The sequence below is a fragment of the Centroberyx gerrardi genome, chromosome 8 (assembly GCF_048128805.1).
Source record: "Centroberyx gerrardi isolate f3 chromosome 8, fCenGer3.hap1.cur.20231027, whole genome shotgun sequence".
Classification (NCBI taxonomy): Eukaryota; Metazoa; Chordata; class Actinopteri; order Beryciformes; family Berycidae; genus Centroberyx; species Centroberyx gerrardi.
The window spans coordinates 232,260-256,361 of NC_136004.1; positions in this window are offsets into that span (position 1 = coordinate 232,260).

Consider the following 24,102-nt stretch of genomic DNA (forward strand, 5'->3'; position numbering starts at 1 on the left):
TGCTGTCGTCCAATCAGATCGCTCCTTTTCTCCTGCTGTGGTCCAATCAGAGCTCTCCTTTCATCTTGCTGTGGTCCAATCAGATCGCTCCTTTCCTCCTGCTGTGGTCCAATCAGATCCCTCCTTTCCTCTTGCTGTGGTCCAATCAGATCCCTCCTTTTATCCCACGGTCCAATCAGAGCTCTCCTTTCATCTTGCTGTGGTCCAATCAGATCGCTCCTTTCCTCTTGCTGTGGTCCAATCAGATCCCTCCTTTTATGCCACGGTCCAATCAGAGCTCTCCTTTCATCTTGCTGTGGTCCAATCAGATCGCTCCTTTCCTCCTGCTGTGGTCCAATCAGATCCCTCCTTTTATGCCACGGTCCAATCAGAGCTCTCCTTTCATCTTGCTGTCATCCAATCAGATCGCTCCTTTTCTCCTGCTGTGGTCCAATCAGAGCTCTCCTTTCATCTTGCTGTCGTCCAATCAGATCGCTCCTTTCCTCCTGCTGTGGTCAGATTAGATCCCTCCTTTCCTCTTGCTGTGGTCCAATCAGATCCCTCCTTTTATGCCACGGTCCAATCAGAGCTCTCCTTTCATCTTGCTGTGGTCCAATCAGATCGCTCCTTTCCTCCTGCTGTGGTCCAATCAGATCCCTCCTTTTATGCCACGGTCCAATCAGAGCTCTCCTTTCATCTTGCTGTCATCCAATCAGATCGCTCCTTTTCTCCTGCTGTGGTCCAATCAGAGCTCTCCTTTCATCTTGCTGTCGTCCAATCAGATCGCTCCTTTCCTCCTGCTGTGGTCCAATCAGATCCCTCCTTTCCTCTTGCTGTGGTCCAATCAGATCCCTCCTTTTATGCCACGGTCCAATCAGAGCTCTCCTTTCATCTTGCTGTGGTTCAATCAGATCGCTCCTTTCCTCCAGCTGTGGTCCAATCAGATCCCTCCTTTTATGCCACGGTCCAATCAGAGCTCTCCTTTCATCTTGCTGTCGTCCAATCAGATCGCTCCTTTTCTCCTGCTGTGGTCCAATCAGAGCTCTCCTTTCATCTTGCTGTGGTCCAATCAGATCGCTCCTTTCCTCTTGCTGTGGTCCAATCAGATCCCTCCTTTCCTCTTGCTGTGGTCCAATCAGATCCCTCCTTTTATCCCACGGTCCAATCAGAGCTCTCCTTTCATCTTGCTGTCGTCCAATCAGATCTCTCCTTTCCTCCTGCTCTGGTCCAATCAGATCCCTCCTTTCCTCTTGCTGTGGTCCAATCAGATCCCTCCTTTTATGCCACGGTCCAATCAGAGCTCTCCTTTCATCTTGCTGTCGTCCAATCAGATCGCTCATTTCCTCCTGCTGTGGACCAATCAGATCCCTCCTTTCCTCTTGCTGTGGTACAATCAGATCCCTCCTTTTATGCCACGGTCCAATCAGAGCTCTCCTTTCATCTTGCTGTAGTCCAATCAGATCGCTCCTTTCCTCCTGCTGTGGTCCAATCAGATCCCTCCTTTTATGCCATGGTCCAATCAGAGCTCTCCTTTCATCTTGCTGTGGTCCAATCAGATCGCTCCTTTCCTCCTGCTGTGGTCCAATCAGATCCCTCCTTTTATGCCACGGTCCAATCAGATCGCTCCTTTCCTCCTGCTGTGGTCCAATCAGATCCCTCCTTTCCTCTTGCTGTGGTCCAATCAGATCCCTCCTTTTATGCCACGGTCCAATCAGAGCTCTCCTTTCATCTTGCTGTGGTCCAATCAGATCGCTCCTTTCCTCCTGCTGTGATCCAATCAGATCCCTCCTTTTATGCCACGGTCCAATCAGAGCTCTCCTTTCCTCTTGCTGTCGTCCAATCAGATCGCTCCTTTTCTCCTGCTGTGTTCCAATCAGATCCCTCCTTTCCTCTTGCTGTGGTCCAATCAGATCCCTCCTTTTATGCCACGGTCCAATCAGAGCTCTCCTTTCATCTTGCTGTGGTCCAATCAGATCGCTCCTTTCCTCCTGCTGTGGTCCAATCAGATCCCTCCTTTTATGCCACGGTCCAATCAGAGCTCTCCTTTCATCTTGCTGTCGTCCAATTAGATCGCTCCTTTTCTCCTGCTGTGGTCCAATCAGAACTCTCCTTTCATCTTGCTGTGGTCCAATCAGATCGCTCCTTTCTTCCTGCTGTGGTCCAATCAGATCCCTCCTTTCCTCTTGCTGTGGTCCAATCAGATCCCTCCTTTTATGCCACGGTCCAATCAGAGCTCTCCTTTCATCTTGCTGTCGTCCAATCAGATCGCTCCTTTCCTCGTGCTGTGGTCCAATCAGATCCCTCCTTTCCTCTTGCTGTGGTCCAATCAGATCCCTCCTTTTATGCCACGGTCCAATCAGAGCTCTCCTTTCATCTTGCTGTGGTCCAATCAGATCGCTCCTTTCCTCCTGCTGTGGTCCAATCAGATCCCTCCTTTTATGCCACGGTCCAATCAGAGCTCTCCTTTCATCTTGCTGTCATCCAATCAGATCGCTCCTTTTCTCCTGCTGTGGTCCAATCAGAGCTCTCCTTTCATCTTGCTGTCGTCCAATCAGATCGCTCCTTTCCTCCTGCTGTGGTCCAATCAGATCCCTCCTTTCCTCTTGCTGTGGTCCAATCAGATCCCTCCTTTTATGCCACGGTCCAATCAGAGCTCTCCTTTCATCTTGCTGTGGTCCAATCAGATCGCTCCTTTCCTCCTGCTGTGGTCCAATCAGATCCCTCCTTTTATGCCACGGTCCAATCAGAGCTCTCCTTTCATCTTGCTGTCGTCCAATCAGATCGCTCCTTTTCTCCTGCTGTGGTCCAATCAGAGCTCTCCTTTCATCTTGCTGTGGTCCAATCAGATCGCTCCTTTCCTCCTGCTGTGGTCCAATCAGATACCTCCTTTCCTCTTGCTGTGGTCCAATCAGATCCCTCCTTTTATGCCACGGTCCAATCAGAGCTCTCCTTTCATCTTGCTGTGGTCCAATCAGATCGCTCCTTTCCTCCTGCTGTGGTCCAATCAGATCCCTCCTTTCCTCTTGCTGTGGTCCAATCAGATCCCTCCTTTTATGCCATGGTCCAATCAGAGCTCTCCTTTCATCTTGCTGTGGTCCAATCAGATCGCTCCTTTCCTCCTGCTGTGGTCCAATCAGATCCCTCCTTTTATGCCACGGTCCAATCAGAGCTCTCCTTTCATCTTGCTGTCATCCAATCAGATCGCTCCTTTTCTCCTGCTGTGGTCCAATCAGAGCTCTCCTTTCATCTTGCTGTCGTCCAATCAGATCGCTCCTTTCCTCCTGCTGTGGTCCAATCAGATCCCTCCTTTCCTCTTGCTGTGGTCCAATCAGATCCCTCCTTTTATGCCACGGTCCAATCAGAGCTCTCCTTTCATCTTGCTGTGGTCCAAACAGATCGCTCCTTTCCTCCTGCTGTGGTCCAATCAGATCCCTCCTTTTATGCCACGGTCCAATCAGAGCTCTCCTTTCATCTTGCTGTCGTCCAATCAGATCGCTCCTTTTCTCCTGCTGTGGTCCAATCAGAGCTCTCCTTTCATCTTGCTGTGGTCCAATCAGATCCCTCCTTTTATGCCACGGTCCAATCAGAGCTCTCCTTTCATCTTGCTGTGGTCCAATCATATCGCTCCTTTCCTCCTGCTGTGGTCCAATCAGATCCCTCCTTTTATGCCACGGTCCAATCAGAGCTCTCCTTTCATCTTGCTGTCGTCCAATCAGATCGCTCCTTTTCTCCTGCTGTGGTCCAATCAGAGCTCTCCTTTCATCTTGCTGTGGTCCAATCAGATCGCTCCTTTCCTCCTGCTGTGGTCCAATCAGATCCCTCCTTTCCTCTTGCTGTTGTCCAATCAGATCCTTCCTTTTATCCCACGGTCCAATCAGAGCTCTCCTTTCATCTTGCTGTGGTCCAATCAGATCGCTCCTTTCCTCCTGCTGTGGTCCAATCAGATCCCTCCTTTCCTCTTGCTGTGGTCCAATCAGATCCCTCCTTTTATGCCATGGTCCAATCAGAGCTCTCCTTTCATCTTGCTGTGGTCCAATCAGATCGTTCCTTTCCTCCTGCTGTGGTCCAATCAGATCCCTCCTTTTATGCCACGGTCCAATCAGAGCTCTCCTTTCATCTTGCTGTCATCCAATCAGATCGCTCCTTTTCTCCTGCTGTGGTCCAATCAGAGCTCTCCTTTCATCTTGCTGTCGTCCAATCAGATCGCTCCTTTCCTCCTGCTGTGGTCCAATCAGATCCCTCCTTTCCTCTTGCTGTGGTCCAATCAGATCCCTCCTTTTATGCCACGGTCCAATCAGAGCTCTCCTTTCATCTTGCTGTGGTCCAATCAGATCGCTCCTTTCCTCCTGCTGTGGTCCAATCAGATCCCTCCTTTTATGCCACGGTCCAATCAGAGCTCTCCTTTCATCTTGCTGTCGTCCAATCAGATCGCTCCTTTTCTCCTGCTGTGGTCCAATCAGAGCTCTCCTTTCATCTTGCTGTGGTCCAATCAGATCGCTCCTTTCCTCCTGCTGTGGTCCAATCAGATACCTCCTTTCCTCTTGCTGTGGTCCAATCAGATCCCTCCTTTTATCCCACGGTCCAATCAGAGCTCTCCTTTCATCTTGCTGTGGTCCAATCAGATCGCTCCTTTCCTCCTGCTGTGGTCCAATCAGATCCCTCCTTTCCTCTTGCTGTGGTCCAATCAGATCCCTCCTTTTATGCCACGGTCCAATCAGAGCTCTCCTTTCATCTTGCTGTGGTCCAATCAGATCGCTCCTTTCCTCCTGCTGTGGTCCAATCAGATCCCTCCTTTTATGCCACGGTCCAATCAGAGCTCTCCTTTCATCTTGCTGTCATCCAATCAGATCGCTCCTTTCCTCCTGCTGTGGTCCAATCAGAGCTCTCCTTTCATCTTGCTGTCGTCCAATCAGATCGCTCCTTTCCTCCTGCTGTGGTCCAATCAGATCCCTCCTTTCCTCCTGCTGTGGTCCAATCAGATCCCTCCTTTTATGCCACGGTCCAATCAGAGCTCTCCTTTCATCTTGCTGTCGTCCAATCAGATCGCTCCTTTTCTCCTGCTGTGGTCCAATCAGAGCTCTCCTTTCATCTTGCTGTGGTCCAATCAGATCGCTCCTTTCCTCCTGCTGTGGTCCAATCAGATCCCTCCTTTCCTCTTGCTGTGGTCCAATCAGATCCCTCCTTTTATCCCACGGTCCAATCAGAGCTCTCCTTTCATCTTGCTGTGGTCCAATCAGATCGCTCCTTTCCTCTTGCTGTGGTCCAATCAGATCCCTCCTTTTATGCCACGGTCCAATCAGAGCTCTCCTTTCATCTTGCTGTGGTCCAATCAGATCGCTCCTTTCCTCCTGCTGTGGTCCAATCAGATCCCTCCTTTTATGCCACGGTCCAATCAGAGCTCTCCTTTCATCTTGCTGTCATCCAATCAGATCGCTCCTTTTCTCCTGCTGTGGTCCAATCAGAGCTCTCCTTTCATCTTGCTGTCGTCCAATCAGATCGCTCCTTTCCTCCTGCTGTGGTCAGATTAGATCCCTCCTTTCCTCTTGCTGTGGTCCAATCAGATCCCTCCTTTTATGCCACGGTCCAATCAGAGCTCTCCTTTCATCTTGCTGTCGTCCAATCAGATCGCTCCTTTCCTCCTGCTGTGGTCCAATCAGATCCCTCCTTTCCTCTTGCTGTGGTCCAATCAGATCCCTCCTTTTATGCCACGGTCCAATCAGAGCTCTCCTTTCATCTTGCTGTGGTCCAATCAGATCCCTCCTTTTATGCCACGGTCCAATCAGAGCTCTCCTTTCATCTTGCTGTCGTCCAATCAGATCGCTCCTTTCCTCGTGCTGTGGTCCAATCAGATCCCTCCTTTCCTCTTGCTGTGGTCCAATCAGATCCCTCCTTTTATGCCACGGTCCAATCAGAGCTCTCCTTTCATCTTGCTGTGGTCCAATCATATCGCTCCTTTCCTCCTGCTGTGGTCCAATCAGATCCCTCCTTTTATGCCACGGTCCAATCAGAGCTCTCCTTTCATCTTGCTGTCGTCCAATCAGATCGCTCCTTTTCTCCTGCTGTGGTCCAATCAGAGCTCTCCTTTCATCTTGCTGTGGTCCAATCAGATCGCTCCTTTCCTCCTGCTGTGGTCCAATCAGATCCCTCCTTTCCTCTTGCTGTGGTCCAATCAGATCCCTCCTTTTATCCCACGGTCCAATCAGAGCTCTCCTTTCATCTTGCTGTGGTCCAATCAGATCGCTCCTTTCCTCCTGCTGTGGTCCAATCAGATCCCTCCTTTCCTCTTGCTGTGGTCCAATCAGATCCCTCCTTTTATGCCATGGTCCAATCAGAGCTCTCCTTTCATCTTGCTGTGGTCCAATCAGATCGCTCCTTTCCTCCTGCTGTGGTCCAATCAGATCCCTCCTTTTATGCCACGGTCCAATCAGAGCTCTCCTTTCATCTTGCTGTCATCCAATCAGATCGCTCCTTTTCTCCTGCTGTGGTCCAATCAGAGCTCTCCTTTCATCTTGCTGTCGTCCAATCAGATCGCTCCTTTCCTCCTGCTGTGGTCCAATCAGATCCCTCCTTTCCTCTTGCTGTGGTCCAATCAGATCCCTCCTTTTATGCCACGGTCCAATCAGAGCTCTCCTTTCATCTTGCTGTGGTCCAATCAGATCGCTCCTTTCCTCCTGCAGTGGTCCAATCAGATCCCTCCTTTCCTCTTGCTGTGGTCCAATCAGATCCCTCCTTTTATGCCACGGTCCAATCAGAGCTCTCCTTTCATCTTGCTGTAGTCCAATCAGATCGCTCCTTTCCTCCTGCTGTGGTCCAATCAGATCCCTCCTTTTATGCCACGGTCCAATCAGAGCTCTCCTTTCATCTTGCTGTCGTCCAATCAGATCGCTCCTTTTCTCCTGCTGTGGTCCAATCAAATCCCTCCTTTCCTCCTGCTGTGGTCCAATCAGATCCCTCCTTTTATGCCACGGTCCAATCAGAGCTCTCCTTTCATCTTGCTGTGGTCCAATCAGATCGCTCCTTCCTCCTGCTGTGGTCCAATCAGATCCCTCCTTTTATGCCACGGTCCAATCAGAGCTCTACTTTCATCTTGCTGTCATCCAATCAGATCGCTCCTTTTCTCCTGCTGTGGTCCAATCAGATCCCTCCTTTTATGCCACGGTCCAATCAGAGCTCTCCTTTCATCTTGCTGTCGTCCAATCAGATCGCTCCTTTTCTCCTGCTGTGGTCCAATCAAATCCCTCCTTTCCTCCTGCTGTGGTCCAATCAGATCCCTCCTTTTATGCCACGGTCCAATCAGAGCTCTCCTTCCATCTTGCTGTCGTCCAATCAGATCGCTCCTTTTCTCCTGCTGTGGTCCAATCAGAGCTCTCCTTTCATCTTGCTGTGGTCAAATCAGATCGCTCCTTTCATCCTGCTGTGGTCCAATCAGATCCCTCCTTTTATGCCACGGTCCAATCAGAGCTCTCCTTTCATCTTGCTGTCGTCCAATCAGATCGCTACTTTTCTCCTGCTGTGGTCCAATCAGAGCTCTCCTTTCATCTTGCTGTCGTCCAATCAGATCGCTCCTTTCCTCCTGCTGTGGTCCAATCAGATCCCTCCTTTCCTCTTGCTGTGGTCCAATCAGATCCCTCCTTTTATGCCACGGTCCAATCAGAGCTCTCCTTTCATCTTGCTGTAGTCCAATCAGATCGCTCCTTTCCTCCTGCTGTGTTCCAGTCAGATCCCTCCTTTCCTCTTGCTGTGGTCCAATCAGATCCCTCCTTTTATGCCACGGTCCAATCAGAGCTCTCCTTTCATCTTGCTGTGGTCCAATCAGATCGCTCCTTTTCTCCTGCTGTGGTCCAATCAGATCCCTCCTTTTATGCCACGGTCCAATCAGAGCTCTCCTTTCATCTTGCTGTCGTCCAATCAGATCGCTCCTTTTCTCCTGCTGTGGTCCAATTAGAGCTCTCCTTTCATCTTGCTGTGGTCCAATCAGATCGCTCCTTTCCTCCTGCTGTGGTCCAATCAAATCCCTCCTTTCCTCCTGCTGTGGTCCAATCAGATCCCTCCTTTTATGCCACGGTCCAATCAGAGCTCTCCTTTCATCTTGCTGTCGTCCAATCAGATCGCTCCTTTTCTCCTGCTGTGGTCCAATCAGAGCTCTCCTTTCAACTTGCTGTGGTCCAATCAGATCGCTCCTTTCCTCCTGCTGTGGTCCAATCAGATCCCTCCTTTCCTCTTGCTGTGGTCCAATCAGATCCCTCCTTTTATGCCACGGTCCAATCAGAGCTCTCCTTTCATCTTGCTGTGGTCCAATCAGATCGCTCCTTTCCTCCTGCTGTGTTCCAATCAGATCCCTCCTTTCCTCTTGCTGTGGTCCAATCAGATCCCTCCTTTTATGCCACGGTCCAATCAGAGCTCTCCTTTCATCTTGCTGTGGTCCAATCAGATCGCTCCTTTCCTCCTGCTGTGGTCCAATCAGATCCCTCCTTTTATGCCACGGTCCAATCAGAGCTCTCCTTTCATCTTGCTGTCATCCAATCAGATCGCTCCTTTTCTCCTGCTGTGGTCCAATCAGAGCTCTCCTTTCATCTTGCTGTGGTCCAATCAGATCGCTCCTTTCCTCCTGCTGTGGTCCAATCAGATAGCTCCTTTCCTCTTGCTGTGGTCCAATCAGATCCCTCCTTTTATGCCACGGTCCAATCAGAGCTCTCCTTTCATCTTGCTGTGGTCCAATCAGATCCCTCCTTTTATGCCACGGTCCAATCAGAGCTCTCCTTTCATCTTGCTGTCGTCCAATCAGATCGCTCCTTTCCTCGTGCTGTGGTCCAATCAGATCCCTCCTTTCCTCTTGCTGTGGTCCAATCAGATCCCTCCTTTTATGCCACGGTCCAATCAGAGCTCTCCTTTCATCTTGCTGTGGTCCAATCATATCGCTCCTTTCCTCCTGCTGTGGTCCAATCAGATCCCTCCTTTTATGCCACGGTCCAATCAGAGCTCTCCTTTCATCTTGCTGTCGTCCAATCAGATCGCTCCTTTTCTCCTGCTGTGGTCCAATCAGAGCTCTCCTTTCATCTTGCTGTGGTCCAATCAGATCGCTCCTTTCCTCCTGCTGTGGTCCAATCAGATCCCTCCTTTCCTCTTGCTGTGGTCCAATCAGATCCCTCCTTTTATCCCACGGTCCAATCAGAGCTCTCCTTTCATCTTGCTGTGGTCCAATCAGATCGCTCCTTTCCTCCTGCTGTGGTCCAATCAGATCCCTCCTTTCCTCTTGCTGTGGTCCAATCAGATCCCTCCTTTTATGCCATGGTCCAATCAGAGCTCTCCTTTCATCTTGCTGTGGTCCAATCAGATCGCTCCTTTCCTCCTGCTGTGGTCCAATCAGATCCCTCCTTTTATGCCACGGTCCAATCAGAGCTCTCCTTTCATCTTGCTGTCATCCAATCAGATCGCTCCTTTTCTCCTGCTGTGGTCCAATCAGAGCTCTCCTTTCATCTTGCTGTCGTCCAATCAGATCGCTCCTTTCCTCCTGCTGTGGTCCAATCAGATCCCTCCTTTCCTCTTGCTGTGGTCCAATCAGATCCCTCCTTTTATGCCACGGTCCAATCAGAGCTCTCCTTTCATCTTGCTGTGGTCCAATCAGATCGCTCCTTTCCTCCTGCAGTGGTCCAATCAGATCCCTCCTTTCCTCTTGCTGTGGTCCAATCAGATCCCTCCTTTTATGCCACGGTCCAATCAGAGCTCTCCTTTCATCTTGCTGTAGTCCAATCAGATCGCTCCTTTCCTCCTGCTGTGGTCCAATCAGATCCCTCCTTTTATGCCACGGTCCAATCAGAGCTCTCCTTTCATCTTGCTGTCGTCCAATCAGATCGCTCCTTTTCTCCTGCTGTGGTCCAATCAAATCCCTCCTTTCCTCCTGCTGTGGTCCAATCAGATCCCTCCTTTTATGCCACGGTCCAATCAGAGCTCTCCTTTCATCTTGCTGTGGTCCAATCAGATCGCTCCTTCCTCCTGCTGTGGTCCAATCAGATCCCTCCTTTTATGCCACGGTCCAATCAGAGCTCTACTTTCATCTTGCTGTCATCCAATCAGATCGCTCCTTTTCTCCTGCTGTGGTCCAATCAGATCCCTCCTTTTATGCCACGGTCCAATCAGAGCTCTCCTTTCATCTTGCTGTCGTCCAATCAGATCGCTCCTTTTCTCCTGCTGTGGTCCAATCAAATCCCTCCTTTCCTCCTGCTGTGGTCCAATCAGATCCCTCCTTTTATGCCACGGTCCAATCAGAGCTCTCCTTCCATCTTGCTGTCGTCCAATCAGATCGCTCCTTTTCTCCTGCTGTGGTCCAATCAGAGCTCTCCTTTCATCTTGCTGTGGTCAAATCAGATCGCTCCTTTCATCCTGCTGTGGTCCAATCAGATCCCTCCTTTTATGCCACGGTCCAATCAGAGCTCTCCTTTCATCTTGCTGTCGTCCAATCAGATCGCTACTTTTCTCCTGCTGTGGTCCAATCAGAGCTCTCCTTTCATCTTGCTGTCGTCCAATCAGATCGCTCCTTTCCTCCTGCTGTGGTCCAATCAGATCCCTCCTTTCCTCTTGCTGTGGTCCAATCAGATCCCTCCTTTTATGCCACGGTCCAATCAGAGCTCTCCTTTCATCTTGCTGTAGTCCAATCAGATCGCTCCTTTCCTCCTGCTGTGTTCCAGTCAGATCCCTCCTTTCCTCTTGCTGTGGTCCAATCAGATCCCTCCTTTTATGCCACGGTCCAATCAGAGCTCTCCTTTCATCTTGCTGTGGTCCAATCAGATCGCTCCTTTTCTCCTGCTGTGGTCCAATCAGATCCCTCCTTTTATGCCACGGTCCAATCAGAGCTCTCCTTTCATCTTGCTGTCGTCCAATCAGATCGCTCCTTTTCTCCTGCTGTGGTCCAATTAGAGCTCTCCTTTTTATCTTGCTGTGGTCCAATCAGATCGCTCCTTTCCTCCTGCTGTGGTCCAATCAAATCCCTCCTTTCCTCCTGCTGTGGTCCAATCAGATCCCTCCTTTTATGCCACGGTCCAATCAGAGCTCTCCTTTCATCTTGCTGTCGTCCAATCAGATCGCTCCTTTTCTCCTGCTGTGGTCCAATCAGAGCTCTCCTTTCAACTTGCTGTGGTCCAATCAGATCGCTCCTTTCCTCCTGCTGTGGTCCAATCAGATCCCTCCTTTCCTCTTGCTGTGGTCCAATCAGATCCCTCCTTTTATGCCACGGTCCAATCAGAGCTCTCCTTTCATCTTGCTGTGGTCCAATCAGATCGCTCCTTTCCTCCTGCTGTGTTCCAATCAGATCCCTCCTTTCCTCTTGCTGTGGTCCAATCAGATCCCTCCTTTTATGCCACGGTCCAATCAGAGCTCTCCTTTCATCTTGCTGTGGTCCAATCAGATCGCTCCTTTCCTCCTGCTGTGGTCCAATCAGATCCCTCCTTTTATGCCACGGTCCAATCAGAGCTCTCCTTTCATCTTGCTGTCATCCAATCAGATCGCTCCTTTTCTCCTGCTGTGGTCCAATCAGAGCTCTCCTTTCATCTTGCTGTGGTCCAATCAGATCGCTCCTTTCCTCCTGCTGTGGTCCAATCAGATCGCTCCTTTCCTCTTGCTGTGGTCCAATCAGATCCCTCCTTTTATGCCACGGTCCAATCAGAGCTCTCCTTTCATCTTGCTGTGGTCCAATCAGATCCCTCCTTTTATGCCACGGTCCAATCAGAGCTCTCCTTTCATCTTGCTGTCGTCCAATCAGATCGCTCCTTTCCTCGTGCTGTGGTCCAATCAGATCCCTCCTTTCCTCTTGCTGTGGTCCAATCAGATCCCTCCTTTTATGCCACGGTCCAATCAGAGCTCTCCTTTCATCTTGCTGTGGTCCAATCATATCGCTCCTTTCCTCCTGCTGTGGTCCAATCAGATCCCTCCTTTTATGCCACGGTCCAATCAGAGCTCTCCTTTCATCTTGCTGTCGTCCAATCAGATCGCTCCTTTTCTCCTGCTGTGGTCCAATCAGAGCTCTCCTTTCATCTTGCTGTGGTCCAATCAGATCGCTCCTTTCCTCCTGCTGTGGTCCAATCAGAACTCTCCTTTCATCTTGCTGTGGTCCAATCAGATCGCTCCTTTCTTCCTGCTGTGGTCCAATCAGATCCCTCCTTTCCTCTTGCTGTGGTCCAATCAGATCCCTCCTTTTATGCCACGGTCCAATCAGAGCTCTACTTTCATCTTGCTGTCGTCCAATCAGATCGCTCCTTTCCTCGTGCTGTGGTCCAATCAGATCCCTCCTTTCCTCTTGCTGTGGTCCAATCAGATCCCTCCTTTTATGCCACGGTCCAATCAGAGCTCTCCTTTCATCTTGCTGTGGTCCAATCATATCGCTCCTTTCCTCCTGCTGTGGTCCAATCAGATCCCTCCTTTTATGCCACGGTCCAATCAGAGCTCTCCTTTCATCTTGCTGTCGTCCAATCAGATCGCTCCTTTTCTCCTGCTGTGGTCCAATCAGAGCTCTCCTTTCATCTTGCTGTGGTCCAATCAGATCGCTCCTTTCCTCCTGCTGTGGTCCAATCAGATCCCTCCTTTCCTCTTGCTGTGGTCCAATCAGATCCCTCCTTTTATCCCACGGTCCAATCAGAGCTCTCCTTTCATCTTGCTGTGGTCCAATCAGATCGCTCCTTTCCTCCTGCTGTGGTCCAATCAGATCCCTCCTTTCCTCTTGCTGTGGTCCAATCAGATCCCTCCTTTTATGCCACGGTCTAATCAGAGCTCTCCTTTCATCTTGCTGTGGTCCAATCAGATCGCTCCTTTCCTCCTGCTGTGGTCCAATCAGATCCCTCCTTTTATGCCACGGTCCAATCAGAGCTCTCCTTTCATCTTGCTGTCATCCAATCAGATCGCTCCTTTTCTCCTGCTGTGGTCCAATCAGATCGCTCCTTTATTCCTGCTGTGGTCCAATCAGATCCCTCCTTTCCTCTTGCTGTGGTCCAATCAGATCCCTCCTTTTATCCCACGGTCCAATCAGAGCTCTCCTTTCATCTTGCTGTGGTCCAATCAGATCGCTCCTTTCCTCCTGCTGTGGTCCAATCAGATCCCTCCTTTCCTCTTGCTGTGGTCCAATCAGATCCCTCCTTTTATGCCATGGTCCAATCAGAGCTCTCCTTTCATCTTGCTGTGGTCCAATCAGATCGCTCCTTTCCTCCTGCTGTGGTCCAATCAGATCCCTCCTTTTATGCCACGGTCCAATCAGAGCTCTCCTTTCATCTTGCTGTCATCCAATCAGATCGCTCCTTTTCTCCTGCTGTGGTCCAATCAGAGCTCTCCTTTCATCTTGCTGTCGTCCAATCAGATCGCTCCTTTCCTCCTGCTGTGGTCCAATCAGATCCCTCCTTTCCTCTTGCTGTGGTCCAATCAGATCCCTCCTTTTATGCCACGGTCCAATCAGAGCTCTCCTTTCATCTTGCTGTGGTCCAATCAGATCGCTCCTTTCCTCCTGCTGTGGTCCAATCAGATCCCTCCTTTCCTCTTGCTGTGGTACAATCAGATCCCTCCTTTTATGCCACGGTCCAATCAGAGCTCTCCTTTCATCTTGCTGTGGTCCAAATCAGATCGCTCCTTTCCTCCTGCAGTGGTCCAATCAGATCCCTCCTTTCCTCTTGCTGTGGTCCAATCAGATCCCTCCTTTTATGCCACGGTCCAATCAGAGCTCTCCTTTCATCTTGCTGTGGTCCAATCAGATCGCTCCTTTCCTCCTGCTGTGGTCCAATCAGATCCCTCCTTTTATGCCACGGTCCAATCAGAGCTCTCCTTTCATCTTGCTGTCGTCCAATCAGATCGCTCCTTTTCTCCTGCTGTGGTCCAATCAGAGCTCTCCTTTCATCTTGCTGTGGTCCAATCAGATCGCTCCTTTCCTCCTGCTGTGGTCCAATCAGATCCCTCCTTTCCTCTTGCTGTGGTCCAATCAGATCCCTCCTTTTATCCCACGGTCCAATCAGAGCTCTCCTTTCATCTTGCTGTGGTCCAATCAGATTGCTCCTTTCCTCCTGCTGTGGTCCAATCAGATCCCTCCTTTCCTCTTGCTGTGGTCCAATCAGATCCCTCCTTTTATGCCACGGTCTAATCAGAGCTCTCCTTTCATCTTGCTGTGGTCCAATCAGATCGCTCCTTTCCTCCTGCTGTGGTCCAATCAGATCCCTCCTTTTATGCCACGGTCCAATCAGAGCTCTCCTTTCAACTTGCTGTCATCCAATCAGATCGCTCCTTTTCTCCTGCTGTGGTCCAATCAGATCGCTCCTTTCTTCCTGCTGTGGTCCAATCAGATCCCTCCTTTCCTCTTGCTGTGGTCCAATCAGATCCCTCCTTTTATCCCACGGTCCAATCAGAGCTCTCCTTTCATCTTGCTGTGGTCCAATCAGATCGCTCCTTTCCTCCTGCTGTGGTCCAATCAGATCCCTCCTTTCCTCTTGCTGTGGTCCAATCAGATCCCTCCTTTTATGCCATGGTCCAATCAGAGCTCTCCTTTCATCTTGCTGTGGTCCAATCAGATCGCTCCTTTCCTCCTGCTGTGGTCCAATCAGATCCCTCCTTTTATGCCACGGTCCAATCAGAGCTCTCCTTTCATCTTGCTGTCATCCAATCAGATCGCTCCTTTTCTCCTGCTGTGGTCCAATCAGAGCTCTCCTTTCATCTTGCTGTCGTCCAATCAGATCGCTCCTTTCCTCCTGCTGTGGTCCAATCAGATCCCTCCTTTCCTCTTGCTGTGGTCCAATCAGATCCCTCCTTTTATGCCACGGTCCAATCAGAGCTCTCCTTTCATCTTGCTGTGGTCCAATCAGATCGCTCCTTTCCTCCTGCTGTGGTCCAATCAGATCCCTCCTTTCCTCTTGCTGTGGTACAATCAGATCCCTCCTTTTATGCCACGGTCCAATCAGAGCTCTCCTTTCATCTTGCTGTGGTCCAATCAGATCGCTCCTTTCCTCCTGCAGTGGTCCAATCAGATCCCTCCTTTCCTCTTGCTGTGGTCCAATCAGATCCCTCCTTTTATGCCACGGTCCAATCAGAGCTCTCCTTTCATCTTGCTGTGGTCCAATCAGATCGCTCCTTTCCTCCTGCTGTGGTCCAATCAGATCCCTCCTTTTATGCCACGGTCCAATCAGAGCTCTCCTTTCATCTTGCTGTCGTCCAATCAGATCGCTCCTTTTCTCCTGCTGTGGTCCAATCAGAGCTCTCCTTTCATCTTGCTGTGGTCCAATCAGATCGCTCCTTTCCTCCTGTTGTGGTCCAATCAGATCCCTCCTTTCCTCTTGCTGTGGTCCAATCAGATCCCTCCTTTTATCCCACGGTCCAATCAGAGCTCTCCTTTCATCTTGCTGTGGTCCAATCAGATCGCTCCTTTCCTCCTGCTGTGGTCCAATCAGATCCCTCCTTTCCTCTTGCTGTGGTCCAATCAGATCCCTCCTTTTATGCCACGGTCCAATCAGAGCTCTCCTTTCATCTTGCTGTCGTCCAATCAGATCGCTCCTTTCCTCCTGCTGTGGTCCAATCAGATCCCTCCTTTTATGCCACGGTCCAATCAGAGCTCTCCTTTCATCTTGCTGTCATCCAATCAGATCGCTCCTTTTCTCCTGCTGTGGTCCAATCAGATCGCTCCTTTCTTCCTGCTGTGGTCCAATCAGATCGCTCCTTTCCTACTGCTGTGGTCCAATAAGATCCCTCCTTTTATGCCACGGTCCAATCAGAGCTCTCCTTTCATCTTGCTGTCGTCCAATCAGATCGCTCCTTTTCTCCTGCTGTGGTCCAATCAGAGCTCTCCTTTCATCTTGCTGTGGTCCAATCAGATCCCTCCTTTTATGCCACGGTCCAATCAGAGCTCTCCTTTCATCTTGCTGTAGTCCAATCAGATCGCTCCTTTCCTCCTGCTGTGTTCCAGTCAGATCCCTCCTTTCCTCTTGCTGTGGTCCAATCAGATCCCTCCTTTTATGCCACGGTCAAATCAGAGCTCTCCTTTCATCTTGCTGTCGTCCAATCAGATCGCTCCTTTCCTCCTGCTGTGGTCCAATCAGATCCCTCCTTTCCTCTTGCTGTGGTCCAATCAGATCCCTCCTTTTATGCCACGGTCCAATCAGAGCTCTCCTTTCATCTTGCTGTGGTCCAATCAGATCGCTCCTTTCCTCCTGCAGTGGTCCAATCAGATCCCTCCTTTCCTCTTGCTGTTGTCCAATCAGATCCCTCCTTTTATGCCACGGTCCAATCAGAGCTCTCCTTTCATCTTGCTGTGGTCCAATCAGATCGCTCCTTTCCTCCTGCTGTGGTCCAATCAGATCCCTCCTTTTATGCCACGGTCCAATCAGAGCTCTCCTTTCATCTTGCTGTCGTCCAATCAGATCGCTCCTTTTCTCCTGCTGTGGTCCAATCAGAGCTCTCCTTTCATCTTGCTGTGGTCCAATCAGATCGCTCCTTTCCTCCTGCTGTGGTCCAATCAGATCCCTCCTTTTATATCACGGTCCAATCAGAGCTCTCCTTTCATCTTGCTGTCGTCCAATCAGATCGCTCCTTTTCTCCTGCTGTGGTCCAATCAGAGCTCTCCTTTCATTTTGCTGTCGTCCAATCAGATCGCTCCTTTCCTCCTGCTGTGGTCCAATCAGATCCCTCCTTTCCTCTCGCTGTGGTCCAATCAGATCCCTCCTTTTATGCCACGGTCCAATCAGAGCTCTCCTTTCATCTTGCTGTAGTCCAATCAGATCGCTCCTTTCCTCCTGCTGTGTTCCAGTCAGATCCCTCCTTTCCTCTTGCTGTGGTCCAATCAGATCCCTCCTTTTATGCCACGGTCAAATCAGAGCTCTCCTTTCATCTTGCTGTGGTCCAATCAGATCCCTCCTTTCCTCTTGCTGTGGTCCAATCAGATCCCTCCTTTTATGCCACGGTCCAATCAGAGCTCTCCTTTCATCTTGCTGTGGTCCAATCAGATCGCTCCTTTCCTCCTGCAGTGGTCCAATCAGATCCCTCCTTTCCTCTTGCTGTGGTCCAATCAGATCCCTCCTTTTATGCCACGGTCCAATCAGAGCTCTCCTTTCATCTTGCTGTGGTCCAATCAGATCGCTCCTTTCCTCCTGCTGTGGTCCAATCAGATCCCTCCTTTTATGCCACGGTCCAATCAGAGCTCTCCTTTCATCTTGCTGTCGTCCAATCAGATCGCTCCTTTTCTCCTGCTGTGGTCCAATCAGAGCTCTCCTTTCATCTTACTGTGGTCCAATCAGATCGCTCCTTTCCTCCTGCTGTGGTCCAATCAGATCCCTCCTTTTATGCCACGGTCCAATCAGAGCTCTCCTTTCATCTTGCTGTCGTCCAATCAGATCGCTCCTTTTCTCCTGCTGTGGTCCAATCAGAGCTCTCCTTTCATCTTGCTGTCGTCCAATCAGATCGCTCCTTTCCTCCTGCTGTGGTCCAATCAGATCCCTCCTTTCCTCTTGCTGTGGTCCAATCAGATCCCTCCTTTTATGCCACGGTCCAATCAGAGCTCTCCTTTCATCTTGCTGTAGTCCAATCAGATCGCTCCTTTCCTCCTGCTGTGTTCCAGTCAGATCCCTCCTTTCCTCTTGCTGTGGTCCAATCAGATCCCTCCATTTATGCCACGGTCCAATCAGAGCTCTCCTTTCATCTTGCTGTGGTCCAATCAGATCGCTCCTTTCCTCCTGCTGTGGTCCAATCAGATCCCTCCTTTTATGCCACGGTCCAATCAGAGCTCTCCTTTCATCTTGCTGTCGTCCAATCAGATCGCTCCTTTTCTCCTGCTGTGGTCCAATCAGAGCTCTCCTTTCATCTTGCTGTGGTCCAATCAGATCGCTCCTTTCCTCCTGCTGTGGTCCAATCAAATCCCTCCTTTCCTCCTGCTGTGGTCCAATCAGATCCCTCCTTTTATGCCACGGTCCAATCAGAGCTCTCCTTTCATCTTGCTGTCGTCCAATCAGATCGCTCCTTTCCTCGTGCTGTGGTCCAATCAGATCCCTCCTTTCCTCTTGCTGTGGTCCAATCAGATCCCTCCTTTTATGCCACGGTCCAATCAGAGCTCTCCTTTCATCTTGCTGTGGTCCAATCAGATCGCTCCTTTCCTCCTGCTGTGGTCCAATCAGATCCCTCCTTTTATGCCACGGTCCAATCAGAGCTCTCCTTTCATCTTGCTGTCATCCAATCAGATCGCTCCTTTTCTCCTGCTGTGGTCCAATCAGAGCTCTCCTTTCATCTTGCTGTCGTCCAATCAGATCGCTCCTTTCCTCCTTCTGTGGTCCAATCAGATCCCTCCTTTCCTCCTGCTGTGGTCCAATCAGATCCCTCCTTTTATGCCACGGTCCAATCAGAGCTCTCCTTTCATCTTGCTGTGGTCCAATCATATCGCTCCTTTCCTCCTGCTGTGGTCCAATCAGATCCCTCCTTTCCTCTTGCTGTGGTCCAATCAGATCCCTCCTTTTATCCCACGGTCCAATCAGAGCTCTCCTTTCATCTTGCTGTGGTCCAATCAGATCGCTCCTTTCCTCCTGCTGTGGTCCAATCAGATCCCTCTTTTCCTCTTGCTGTGGTCCAATCAGATCCCTCCTTTTATGCCATGGTCCAATCAGAGCTCTCCTTTCATCTTGCTGTGGTCCAATCAGATCGCTCCTTTCCTCCTGCTGTGGTCCAATCAGATCACTCCTTTTATGCCACGGTCCAATCAGAGCTCTCCTTTCATCTTGCTGTCATCCAATCAGATCGCTCCTTTTCTCCTGCTGTGGTCCAATCAGAGCTCTCCTTTCATCTTGCTGTCGTCCAATCAGATCGCTCCTTTCCTCCTGCTGTGGTCCAATCAGATCCCTCCTTTTATGCCACGGTCCAATCAGAGCTCTCCTTTCATCTTGCTGTGGTCCAATCAGATCGCTCCTTTCCTCCTGCAGTGGTCCAATCAGATCCCTCCTTTCCTCTTGCTGTGGTCCAATCAGATCCCTCCTTTTATGCCACGGTCCAATCAGAGCTCTCCTTTCATCTTGCTGTGGTCTAATCAGATCCCTCCTTTTATGCCACGGTCCAATCAGAGCTCTCCTTTCATCTTGTTGTCGTCCAATCAGATCGCTCCTTTTCTCCTGCTGTGGTCCAATCAGAGCTCTCCTTTCATCTTGCTGTGGTTCAATCAGATCGCTCCTTTCCTCCTGCTGTGGTCCAATCAGATCCCTCCTTTTATGCCACGGTCCAATCAGAGCTCTCCTTTCATCTTGCTGTCGTCCAATCAGATCGCTCCTTTTCTCCTGCTGTGGTCCAATCAGAGCTCTTCTTTCATCTTGCTGTGGTCCAATCAGATCGCTCCTTTCCTCTTGCTGTGGTCCAATCAGATCCCTCCTTTCCTCTTGCTGTGGTCCAATCAGATCCCTCCTTTTATCCCACGGTCCAATCAGAGCTCTCCTTTCATCTTGCTGTCGTCCAATCAGATCTCTCCTTTCCTCCTGCTCTGGTCCAATCAGATCCCTCCTTTCCTCTTGCTGTGGTCCAATCAGATCCCTCCTTTTATGCCACGGTCCAATCAGAGCTCTCCTTTCATCTTGCTGTCGTCCAATCAGATCGCTCATTTCCTCCTGCTGTGGTCCAATCAGATCCCTCCTTTCCTCTTGCTGTGGTCCAATCAGATCCCTCCTTTTATGCCACGGTCCAATCAGAGCTCTCCTTTCATCTTGCTGTGGTCCAATCAGATCGCTCCTTTCCTCCTGCTGTGGTCCAATCAGATCCCTCCTTTTATGCCATGGTCCAATCAGAGCTCTCCTTTCATCTTGCTGTCGTCCAATCAGATCGCTCCTTTTCTCCTGCTGTGGTCCAGTCAGATCGCTCCTTTCCTCCTGCTGTGGTCCAATCAGATCCCTCCTTTCCTCTTGCTGTGGTCCAATCAGATCCCTCCTTTTATGCCACGGTCCAATCAGAGCTCTCCTTTCATCTTGCTGTGGTCCAATCAGATCGCTCCTTTATTCCTGCTGTGGTCCAATCAGATCCCTCCTTTCCTCTTGCTGTGGTCCAATCAGATCCCTCCTTTTATCCCACGGTCCAATCAGAGCTCTCCTTTCATCTTGCTGTGGTCCAATCAGATCGCTCCTTTCCTCCTGCTGTGGTCCAATCAGATCCCTCCTTTCCTCTTGCTGTGGTCCAATCAGATCCCTCCTTTTATGCCATGGTCCAATCAGAGCTCTCCTTTCATCTTGCTGTGGTCCAATCAGATCGCTCCTTTCCTCCTGCTGTGGTCCAATCAGATCCCTCCTTTTATGCCACGGTCCAATCAGAGCTCTCCTTTCATCTTGCTGTCATCCAATCAGATCGCTCCTTTTCTCCTGCTGTGGTCCAATCAGAGCTCTCCTTTCATCTTGCTGTCGTCCAATCAGATCGCTCCTTTCCTCCTGCTGTGGTCCAATCAGGTCCCTCCTTTCCTCTTGCTGTGGTCCAATCAGATCCCTCCTTTTATGCCACGGTCCAATCAGAGCTCTCCTTTCATCTTGCTGTGGTCCAATCAGATCGCTCCTTTCCTCCTGCTGTGGTCCAATCAGATCCCTCCTTTCCTCTTGCTGTGGTACAATCAGATCCCTCCTTTTATGCCACGGTCCAATCAGAGCTCTCCTTTCATCTTGCTGTGGTCCAAATCAGATCGCTCCTTTCCTCCTGCAGTGGTCCAATCAGATCCCTCCTTTCCTCTTGCTGTGGTCCAATCAGATCCCTCCTTTTATGCCACGGTCCAATCAGAGCTCTCCTTTCATCTTGCTGTGGTCCAATCAGATCGCTCCTTTCCTCCTGCTGTGGTCCAATCAGATCCCTCCTTTTATGCCACGGTCCAATCAGAGCTCTCCTTTCATCTTGCTGTCGTCCAATCAGATCGCTCCTTTTCTCCTGCTGTGGTCCAATCAGAGCTCTCCTTTCATCTTGCTGTGGTCCAATCAGATCGCTCCTTTCCTCCTGCTGTGGTCCAATCAGATCCCTCCTTTCCTCTTGCTGTGGTCCAATCAGATCCCTCCTTTTATCCCACGGTCCAATCAGAGCTCTCCTTTCATCTTGCTGTGGTCCAATCAGATTGCTCCTTTCCTCCTGCTGTGGTCCAATCAGATCCCTCCTTTCCTCTTGCTGTGGTCCAATCAGATCCCTCCTTTTATGCCACGGTCTAATCAGAGCTCTCCTTTCATCTTGCTGTGGTCCAATCAGATCGCTCCTTTCCTCCTGCTGTGGTCCAATCAGATCCCTCCTTTTATGCCACGGTCCAATCAGAGCTCTCCTTTCATCTTGCTGTCATCCAATCAGATCGCTCCTTTTCTCCTGCTGTGGTCCAATCAGATCGCTCCTTTCTTCCTGCTGTGGTCCAATCAGATCCCTCCTTTCCTCTTGCTGTGGTCCAATCAGATCCCTCCTTTTATCCCACGGTCCAATCAGAGCTCTCCTTTCATCTTGCTGTGGTCCAATCAGATCGCTCCTTTCCTCCTGCTGTGGTCCAATCAGATCCCTCCTTTCCTCTTGCTGTGGTCCAATCAGATCCCTCCTTTTATGCCATGGTCCAATCAGAGCTCTCCTTTCATCTTGCTGTGGTCCAATCAGATCGCTCCTTTCCTCCTGCTGTGGTCCAATCAGATCCCTCCTTTTATGCCACGGTCCAATCAGAGCTCTCCTTTCATCTTGCTGTCATCCAATCAGATCGCTCCTTTTCTCCTGCTGTGGTCCAATCAGAGCTCTCCTTTCATCTTGCTGTCGTCCAATCAGATCGCTCCTTTCCTCCTGCTGTGGTCCAATCAGATCCCTCCTTTCCTCTTGCTGTGGTCCAATCAGATCCCTCCTTTTATGCCACGGTCCAATCAGAGCTCTCCTTTCATCTTGCTGTGGTCCAATCAGATCGCTCCTTTCCTCCTGCTGTGGTCCAATCAGATCCCTCCTTTCCTCTTGCTGTGGTACAATCAGATCCCTCCTTTTATGCCACGGTCCAATCAGAGCTCTCCTTTCATCTTGCTGTGGTCCAATCAGATCGCTCCTTTCCTCCTGCAGTGGTCCAATCAGATCCCTCCTTTCCTCTTGCTGTGGTCCAATCAGATCCCTCCTTTTATGCCACGGTCCAATCAGAGCTCTCCTTTCATCTTGCTGTGGTCCAATCAGATCGCTCCTTTCCTCCTGCTGTGGTCCAATCAGATCCCTCCTTTTATGCCACGGTCCAATCAGAGCTCTCCTTTCATCTTGCTGTCGTCCAATCAGATCGCTCCTTTTCTCCTGCTGTGGTCCAATCAGAGCTCTCCTTTCATCTTGCTGTGGTCCAATCAGATCGCTCCTTTCCTCCTGTTGTGGTCCAATCAGATCCCTCCTTTCCTCTTGCTGTGGTCCAATCAGATCCCTCCTTTTATCCCACGGTCCAATCAGAGCTCTCCTTTCATCTTGCTGTGGTCCAATCAGATCGCTCCTTTCCTCCTGCTGTGGTCCAATCAGATCCCTCCTTTCCTCTTGCTGTGGTCCAATCAGATCCCTCCTTTTATGCCACGGTCCAATCAGAGCTCTCCTTTCATCTTGCTGTCGTCCAATCAGATCGCTCCTTTCCTCCTGCTGTGGTCCAATCAGATCCCTCCTTTTATGCCACGGTCCAATCAGAGCTCTCCTTTCATCTTGCTGTCATCCAATCAGATCGCTCCTTTTCTCCTGCTGTGGTCCAATCAGATCGCTCCTTTCTTCCTGCTGTGGTCCAATCAGATCGCTCCTTTCCTACTGCTGTGGTCCAATAAGATCCCTCCTTTTATGCCACGGTCCAATCAGAGCTCTCCTTTCATCTTGCTGTCGTCCAATCAGATCGCTCCTTTTCTCCTGCTGTGGTCCAATCAGAGCTCTCCTTTCATCTTGCTGTGGTCCAATCAGATCCCTCCTTTTATGCCACGGTCCAATCAGAGCTCTCCTTTCATCTTGCTGTAGTCCAATCAGATCGCTCCTTTCCTCCTGCTGTGTTCCAGTCAGATCCCTCCTTTCCTCTTGCTGTGGTCCAATCAGATCCCTCCTTTTATGCCACGGTCAAATCAGAGCTCTCCTTTCATCTTGCTGTCGTCCAATCAGATCGCTCCTTTCCTCCTGCTGTGGTCCAATCAGATCCCTCCTTTCCTCTTGCTGTGGTCCAATCAGATCCCTCCTTTTATGCCACGGTCCAATCAGAGCTCTCCTTTCATCTTGCTGTGGTCCAATCAGATCGCTCCTTTCCTCCTGCAGTGGTCCAATCAGATCCCTCCTTTCCTCTTGCTGTTGTCCAATCAGATCCCTCCTTTTATGCCACGGTCCAATCAGAGCTCTCCTTTCATCTTGCTGTGGTCCAATCAGATCGCTCCTTTCCTCCTGCTGTGGTCCAATCAGATCCCTCCTTTTATGCCACGGTCCAATCAGAGCTCTCCTTTCATCTTGCTGTCGTCCAATCAGATCGCTCCTTTTCTCCTGCTGTGGTCCAATCAGAGCTCTCCTTTCATCTTGCTGTGGTCCAATCAGATCGCTCCTTTCCTCCTGCTGTGGTCCAATCAGATCCCTCCTTTTATATCACGGTCCAATCAGAGCTCTCCTTTCATCTTGCTGTCGTCCAATCAGATCGCTCCTTTTCTCCTGCTGTGGTCCAATCAGAGCTCTCCTTTCATTTTGCTGTCGTCCAATCAGATCGCTCCTTTCCTCCTGCTGTGGTCCAATCAGATCCCTCCTTTCCTCTCGCTGTGGTCCAATCAGATCCCTCCTTTTATGCCACGGTCCAATCAGAGCTCTCCTTTCATCTTGCTGTAGTCCAATCAGATCGCTCCTTTCCTCCTGCTGTGTTCCAGTCAGATCCCTCCTTTCCTCTTGCTGTGGTCCAATCAGATCCCTCCTTTTATGCCACGGTCAAATCAGAGCTCTCCTTTCATCTTGCTGTGGTCCAATCAGATCCCTCCTTTCCTCTTGCTGTGGTCCAATCAGATCCCTCCTTTTATGCCACGGTCCAATCAGAGCTCTCCTTTCATCTTGCTGTGGTCCAATCAGATCGCTCCTTTCCTCCTGCAGTGGTCCAATCAGATCCCTCCTTTCCTCTTGCTGTGGTCCAATCAGATCCCTCCTTTTATGCCACGGTCCAATCAGAGCTCTCCTTTCATCTTGCTGTGGTCCAATCAG